At 40.9% G+C, this 8,384-nt stretch overlaps 1 long non-coding RNA gene across 1 annotated transcript; it reads left to right on the top strand.

The window, feature by feature from the left end:
- Positions 1 to 1,338: 1,338 nt before the first annotated feature.
- LOC124949312 lies at positions 1,339 to 8,384 on the top strand. The gene is made up of 3 exons (XR_007101038.1): positions 1,339 to 2,017; positions 3,588 to 6,848; positions 7,242 to 8,384. It is a non-coding gene; the product is annotated as an uncharacterized LOC124949312 (long non-coding RNA).

The raw sequence follows: 8,384 nt of genomic DNA, 5'->3' as shown, positions 1-8,384 counted from the left end.
TTTCGTTAGTTGAGCAGGATCACGATGGCATTCGAACGAGGTGTATCGAACAGAAATAAATTTATCATCTCCGTTTCTCCATCGAAATACTCATCGTCGAAGATCTTGTATCCGAAGAGCGTCAAGTACGCGGCCAGAATTCGAAGACGAACGGAGGACACGAGTAGAATGGCGAGAGGAATTTCGTTTCTGGGTAACCCGGGGGTTGAAATGAGGATATCTATCGAAGAATATAAGAAAAAGGAATACGGAGTTGAAAGCTGACGAAAGAATATTTATTGTATACTAAAGTCCAATTAGAACAAAAAAGAACTTAAAAGGATTAGAATACAAAGCAACAAAATTATTTTCTTCATACTTTTTTTTACTGATGAACTTTATGATATTTTTTGTAATTTCCTCTTTTATCGATCCTTCTTTTTTATAAATAATATGGACAATATAGATAAAGATAGAGAAAAAGAGAGGGGGGAAAATCAAACGAATAGAATTGATAGGAAGGAAGGGAGGAATCATTCGAAAGAGAAAGAGAGAGATGTCCAACGCAAAGGTTGCTTGTTGGAGAGAGAGGGAAAGAGAGAGAGAGAAAGAGAGAGAGAGAGAGAGAGAGAGAGATTGTACGCCCTTGAACGAAGATAGGTAAATTTGTAGGTTCGTATTCACCTGACGAAGACGAACGTACGATAAACAGAGGGAGGCGAAGCTGAAACAAAGAGAGAAGAGGAAGAAGACGAAGAAGAAGAAGGATGAGAAGAAGGAGGAGGAAATAGAAGGGGAGAAATCCTGAAGTGGCTCGGGATACGAGGACTATTAGTGTGTGTGAAAGAGAGAGAGAGAGAGAGAGAGAGAGAGAGAGAGAGGGTGAGAGGGAGAAAGAGGGTAAAAGAGGGAGAAAGAACACACGAGGGGCTTGATTTTCTGGGTGACGCTTGCGCTTCTCTCGCAAACAGTCGCACAGCATCGCCATTCCCGAACTGTCGCGGAAAATGCGCGAGAGGGGTGGTAGCAACAGCAATCCCCCACTAGAAACGTTTTCGGATGAACGTAGGAGAGAACCGTAGTGGAGTTCGAGGCCAGCATTCTCTCGCGAGGGAAGAGTAAGAGGGTAAGCTGCTACGTGATCGCTTTGGTGGGGGTAAAGTGCGAGCGAGAAAGAGAGAAAGAGAATCTGGTGGTGTGCGCGTGTGTGTGAACGCGTGTTGCGCCTGTGTCAGAGAGAGAAAGCAGCGCAGAGGAGAAGGGAGACAAGTCGATCCTTCGGCCGTTGCGGGGTCTCGGGGGTTGATATCGAGGGGCAGGGCTAGGTGGGCGAAGACGGAGAGGGCGCAGTGGTCCCGCGACCATCAAACCAACAACACCGCTCGCTACGCAAAACGGCGCATCCTGCTGCGCCCCCTTCTTCATCTTCTTCTTCCTCTTCTCTTCTTCATCGGCACCTCGTCGTCATCGTCGTTGAGTCTGGACCTTCTTCTGCTTCCGTTGCTTCTCGCGCTCGCCGCTCGCACAAACGTCTCGGTTCTTTCGATTCCTACGCTTTCTCTTTCTTTCTCTTCTCCGCCTATTTATCTATCTATCTATCTATCTCTCCTTCTATCTATTTATTTCTCTCTCTCTCTCTCTTTCTTTCTCTCTCTCTCTCTCTCTCTCTCTCTCTTTTTATCTCTCTCATCGTTGCTGCAATCGTCGGACCAAAGGAACATACAAATTTCAAGAATTTGACAAGTCTGAGAAGAAGAGATCGGCCAGTCGATCGGATAATATCCATTGAAAATTAACAAGAGAAAAAATGAAGAAGACGTTCCGCGAGAAGATTTATATTTTATCCTTCTTTCTTTTTATTTTACCCCCTCTCTCTCTCTCTCTCTCTCTCTCTTTTTCTCTCCTTCCTTCCTTCCTTCCTCCAAGTCTTGATTTACGTTTTATTCGAAAGGTGATCGAGAAAAAAGAAAAGAAATCATCGACTGCATACAAATAATGAAGATCATCGAAGAATTCATCAGAGGAGATCTATCTTAAGGTAAATCGTCCATCAAGGTCGTTCAGTTCGCGTTGCAGAATCCATAGAGATTATCATTTCTCTCGAAATAGGATCCATTGTTAAGGAAGAACGTAAGCGACGGTCGATCGTGAGACGTGAACGCGATGGTACCACACAAAAATAGTGTTACTTTTATCAATATCATTATCTTTACGTGTCTCGTACGTCAAATTCGATTGGGGAATATGATCGTGCGAAGAAGTTGTGCTTTTTTCTTTATTTTTTTATTAAAATTTCGGCAAAAATTTGAATCGGAATAGTATTATTCGAACACTTATCCTTTTATCGATCCTGCGCCGTCTTAATCCTACTCCGTCTAACGTGTTACTATCGTACAAATATTTTTACGTATTGTTAATTTTCGTTCGAATCTAGGATAACGCACCATATGGCCAGATACGAGGTTCTAGCAAAACGATTCATGTACGTGAAACGACCATATGTCATCAAGCTATCGGAACTTTTCTCGATTTATAGAAAAACATTGTATTTATTCATAATTACATTTCACCTAATTAACGCGTTATCCTTCTAATTGAAACGCAGTTCGAATTGCCATCGAACACTCGATTCGTTCGTTTAAGTTCGTTTAAGTTAAGTAGTAAAGCTCAATGATTCGAAGGAAAGATTTCCGTTTGGCGCTTCACTTTAATGCCGTCTGTCGCACAATGTGTCCCGATTTTCGTGACACCCGGTAAGCAACGTGTTTTCCCCCTATTCCGCGTAAGCACATTACAGTGTGTACTGTTGTTTTATCAGTAGTGCAGGATCGCCATGGCTACGAAGTATGAATAAGCCGCATAGTCGTCACGTCGCCGTTACCTTCCTAATTACCATTTTCGTAATTTTCTGTCACGAAGCTATTGACTTCCAAGAGTAAACTGAATCGAATCTTCGATCACTATTGTTCTTCTATTTCGAAGAGTCAAGCAAAGGCATTTACGATTCTTCCTTATATGACGTTCTTCCTTAGCTCTGGCTTTAATTCATTTTAATATCATTTTTCTAACAACTCTTTTAGTTCCAGTAAGCTTTAATAACGTTTCACTCTTCGTCCACCTAGGCGCGACTAATTGTACGAATAGCAGTTTCGACGATTGAACGGTGCATTCGAGGCAACTTATCGAACTGTCAATATGTGATCAGCTGACGAGCTCGGACGAGGGTTTCTCGAGCGAGCTCCTATTTATAACCGGTGTGTTGAACGTTCGAACTATACGCGACAATAATCAATCGTTACTAGTTGAAAAAAGCTCCGAAAAAATAGAATCGAACTGGGATGATTAGTCAAACAATATCGAATGATCTATAAAAATTCCACGTTGAATAATAAACTTAGGTAAGAAATAAATATCATTTATCTAAAGTACTATTATTTAATAATTATTTAAAAAGATAATTGAAGTATAAGAATAAAAATGCTGACCTACGTTAAGAGATCCGATTAACGAGGCACTAACCGAACGTCTTGGCGCGCCGTGGTGCTCGATGAGGACACGAAGACCGGCCTTTAGCCTCGCTCTCAAGGAAAATCGTCCGTTTGTTCCAGATACCAGGTAGAACCATGCGGTTCGTCGCCCTGGTACCAGAGTTCTCATGAATGAAGGAGGGTTCAACAGGATCGATGGAGAGGGCGTGTCTTCCTGAAGTGAGGAGAGGTGAGGAGAGGAGAGAAGACCGAAGAAGAGAGAAGGGGAGGGGGTTGGTATCCGTGACGTTTTCGACCCCACCTGGGAAGGGTACATGACGGAGTACACGTGCTCGATTACGTCACGAGAATCTCGGAGCAGGACGCGAAAGGGCAAATCCATTCAATTCGTTTGTCTTGTAAGGATTGGTTACGACGTCTTCGACACCTACTTGACTTTAAGTGAAAAGAGTGAGGTAATTTCTTGCCCACTTCTCCCCCCCCCCCCCCTCTCCCCTCCCCACTCTCTCTCTCTCTCTCTTTCTCTCTCTCTTTCTCTCTCTCTGTCTCTGTCTCTCTCTTTCTCTCTTCCTCTTGATTTATTTAATAATATTATAGTTTACCCTTCGATACGAAATTAATATCGTGACTTTGGTATTCGAATTACGCGTCACCTTTTTTGATTTACTTGAACATAAATTTTTGCCATCTAGATATCGATCCCTTTCTCCCTTTTACGACTTACTGTCTAATCTTATATAAGAGACGTTTAAATTCCTGAATAAATTTAAAACGCGTTTTAATCACTGCAATACCGATGATTCCGTCAACCAAACAGGAAGTTTCCATTCAAAGGAAGTTTCTCTCGTTCGATGGAAAAGCATATCAAGTTTCGTGAACGAAAATGCGATCTATTAACGAAAATTTTTTTGAATTATCGATATCGTTTCGAATAAGTCTAAGAAAAATAATAGGTTTCATTATTCAAAATTTAATTTTTATTATTATCCTCATTTTATCACATTCGATTAAATATTTTTATTTCTTTATTATTGTTATAAAAATTAATGTAATAAAAATTAATTAATCCAAAGCTCTCCCTGGGAAATTGAACATATTTTTTTCTTTATAGTCACAGTCTATGCGAGTATGAAATTTCTTAAAAATTCGAGGGACGTCGATATTACCAATATCGATACCATTTCAGAGGTATTTAAATAACTCAATATTAAATTCTTCCTATCTCCTGCTTGTATGAGAGTCGAACGTTCGCCCGGAGAGGGGTAGGGTGAGCGGGAGAGGGGCTGGGGCTGGGGCTGAGACTAGATCTGGAGTGGTATGGGGTGAAGGGTAGAACAGACGAGAGTTTAAATCGATGGACGTAACGCCTCCTAGAAGTAACCGTGACCCACAGTTCTGGGCAGACGAAGTTCCGGCCCGTCGAGGGAATGTTCCTTTGTGTCGTGGAGCCCATCCACTCTACTCATCCCTTCCAACGTCATTGCCACCACCGTCCTTCTCATTCCGTTTCTCTCCCTCTCCCCCCTCTCTCTCTCCCCCCCCCCTTTTTCTGAATTAACTTTTCAGTTGAAATACGTTGTTTTCGAGTAGATTCTACATTCTGAACCGATCTTTCTTCTCGGATCCCTTTAAAAGATTCATCCCTTTCGTATCAAAGAAAAAGATATTTTGATTGATTTATTTTTGACACCGATCGAATCATTTTTATAGTATTGTCTATTACGGTCATAACAATTTTTTTATAAAAATCCTACCGCCCCTTATGTGTTTGTTTTTGATTTAATTCAATTGAAAAGCATAGATAACTTATGTCGAACTCGAAATCATCGATCAGAGTCATCGGCAATATTAGTTATGGTATCCCATATGTTCCTTTTTTAGATCGTCTGAAAACTGTAGAGGAGGGTGGACTTCTTGATTATGCGAATATCTACAGACAATAGAACCCCAACGTCAGCTGCTCCCACCCTCTTCTTTCTCTCTCCACATCTCCTTCCCTTTCTCAAATCACCCCTAAACCCCGGGCCTGGATAGCACGGGGTCGAACACCCTCCGCGAAATAAGCAATAAGTTATGGTGGGACCGACGACCCCCATCCCCTCCAATGTCATCGCTACACCCCTGATCATGGGTCCACAAGGGTGAGCGTGTACGATATCGTTGCATAGTATAGATCGACCGCTCATCAAGCTCAGTTCACATTGCGACGCTCATCGTAAAACGTAGCTTTCTCTCTCTCTCTCTCTCTCTCCCTCCGTTCCTCTCTCTCTCTCTCTCTCTCTCTCTCTCTCTCTCTTCTCTCTCTTTCTCTTTACATTGTTTTATAATTCTTTTTTCTACTTTTCATTACGTTTCACCTACTTCTCTATCTCTGTTATACTAATTACTCTAAGATTGCACGCGCGCGCGTAAATTTGTCGATTCGCTCGCTTGTCACGGAAAGAATCAATGTGTCGTGCGGAACTTCGATATAACGTCAACGAAACGATCGCTTCGGAGTGTCGAGAGTGGAGAAGTGCGCGTTTGTAGTTCGCTGTCATTTTCGTGAAAATTACGTGCTTCGAGATCGAATTCAATTATCCGCGAAGAATAAATAAAATAAAATAAAACTGGTGGGTTATCTCGAATCGTGTTCGTAATTGTTATTGTTGGGAATCGGTGTGAAAGTAAGTAAGGTGTAACTTTGAAAAGAATTCGTTGAATAATTCGCCGTTAAAATGAGATTATACGAACGTGATTCGTGTTGTTATCTGGAATTGCAAAGATCGAAGAAACCTATCGAATTCGGAAAGCATCGAAAAACATTGCGGTACTCATCGGGATAATGTCGAACGAATAACTTAATCCGATTGATATATTGACGTTTTTCTTTTTCGAGTGTACTTTTTAGGAACATGTCTCTGTGCGATCCTTCGGACAAGTTTAAGACAAGAGTGCATCTTCGACGTCAGCATGATCGAAAGCCGAGTGAAAAAAAAAAATAAATAAAAAAGAGAGAAGATTCGTGAGTCTGTGCTCCTTGCGTTCACTGCGGGCTTCCATGTGCCAACTTTTCAAAATTCATAAGGCACGCGGTGAATGCCAAGAGCGGACCAAAATCAACATTGTCTCTGTCCAATTGGTGTGTCGCCTCGAAGAAGCCTTGTCAATGTTAGTGACTTGGAAGAAAGCTCGAAGGTTCTCGTCGAGAACACGCCGATTCATTGCCATATCCTTTTCTTCCTTCTTCCCGTTAAGCGAGGTCAGTACTCACTATTCGCCGTTCGTCCTTCTACGTTCTATCCGTAAATATCTTTATCTTCATTCTCTTTATTTCTTACCGATTCACAAATTATGCAGAAAACATTAAAGAAATGTCGGAAAGAAAGAAAAGTTGGAAAGGTGAGTGAACATTTTTCACAATATCTTAACTCATTTCTTTTTCTTTTAATAGATTGTCATATATCTGTATCATTATATTTGTTTGCCCTTATTAAATTCCACTCTAGAATATAACAAATCATGAAACTTGCAATTACGTTTTCTATAATATAATCGTAAGTAAAAATATTACGTCGTCTTTTAGCGCATTTCTATAATACAAAAATGCATTATCTATTCGACAACGATCGAACGTAAGTACGTTTCGCGGACGAGGGAAAAATAAGAGTTAAAAGAATCTTATCCGTTTTTCTTATGAAAGAAAGAAGTGAATTGACGGTGGAAGAGATCCCACCCCGTATCTCTTCTCTCGAGAGAGTAACACAGCCTCTCCTATTATTTTTTTTTTTTAAGGATAACGCGTATCTCCTGGCACGGAGTGGCACTTTGATAGTAACTGCTAGAACTACTCCATTGGTGGCAGAGTCATTGATGGTATTGGAGAACGACGAGAACGAAGGGAAAGAAAAAGAAACAGAAGATTACGAAGAAAAAGTAGAAAAGAAATAGAAGAAAAGAGAGCTAGAAAAGAGGCGAGCTCGCAATCGTTTTAAGTGTCCCATCGGACATGAGTGTAGGATGGAAGAGAGAAAAAGGGGATGGAGGTCGGACTTAAAGTACGAACCCCCGTAATGGAAATTGGGGAATTCCCGGGTGTACGACGAAAACGGCCGGTTGTATCGACCGAGTCGTCGAGCACGAAATGAGAGAAGTGGGGAGAGCTTAGGGTTGGACGGACGTTGCTTGGCAACCTCCCCCTACTCACAGCATCCATCCTGGACCAAGCATATTACTACTACTGCTACTACCACCACTATCATCACTACTACTACTATTGCTATTACTAATACTACTGCTACTACTACTGCTACTACTACTGCTACTACTGCTACTACTACTACTACTTCTACTATTACTATTATTGTTACTACTGCTACTGTTACCGTTGCTGCTACTATTGCTGTTGAAATTACCATCACTGGCAACATCACTGCTATCAACGCCGGTTGGTGTGTTACATATATTCTCGGCCAGTCGCAGCCCAACTCTACACGACGTCGATGCCTACCACAGTCACGATCATGGCCGTTCTCGTCTAGCCTCCTCTATCTCCTCTTTTTCATTTTTAAATTAATTTCTTTTCCTGCTTTTTTATCCGACATATTTTGCGTAATTTCATCCATTATTCCATGACGATACTCAACCATTGTCTTTTCCTTTATGTCCTATTTATTTTTCAACAATCGTTCTCTCTATACTGCGTTGATACACTTTCCGCGTGCCTCTTATTGTTGTTCTTTTTTATTAAAAATCTTGAAGATACGAAAATAGATATATTGTTTCTTCAAATATTAGGCTTTGTTCGATTAACAGCAGTATGTAATAATTAATATTTTTGCGATATATCAATACTTTGCTTAAAATGATATTAATTAATATGTATGATTGGAAATTAATGTGATATTGTAAAGATAATCAACTTATTTTAATAAACGA

Source organism: Vespa velutina, chromosome 5, assembly GCF_912470025.1.
Source record: "Vespa velutina chromosome 5, iVesVel2.1, whole genome shotgun sequence".
NCBI lineage: Eukaryota > Metazoa > Arthropoda > Insecta > Hymenoptera > Vespidae > Vespa > Vespa velutina.
This window is presented reverse-complemented; position numbering and strand designations above follow the sequence as displayed.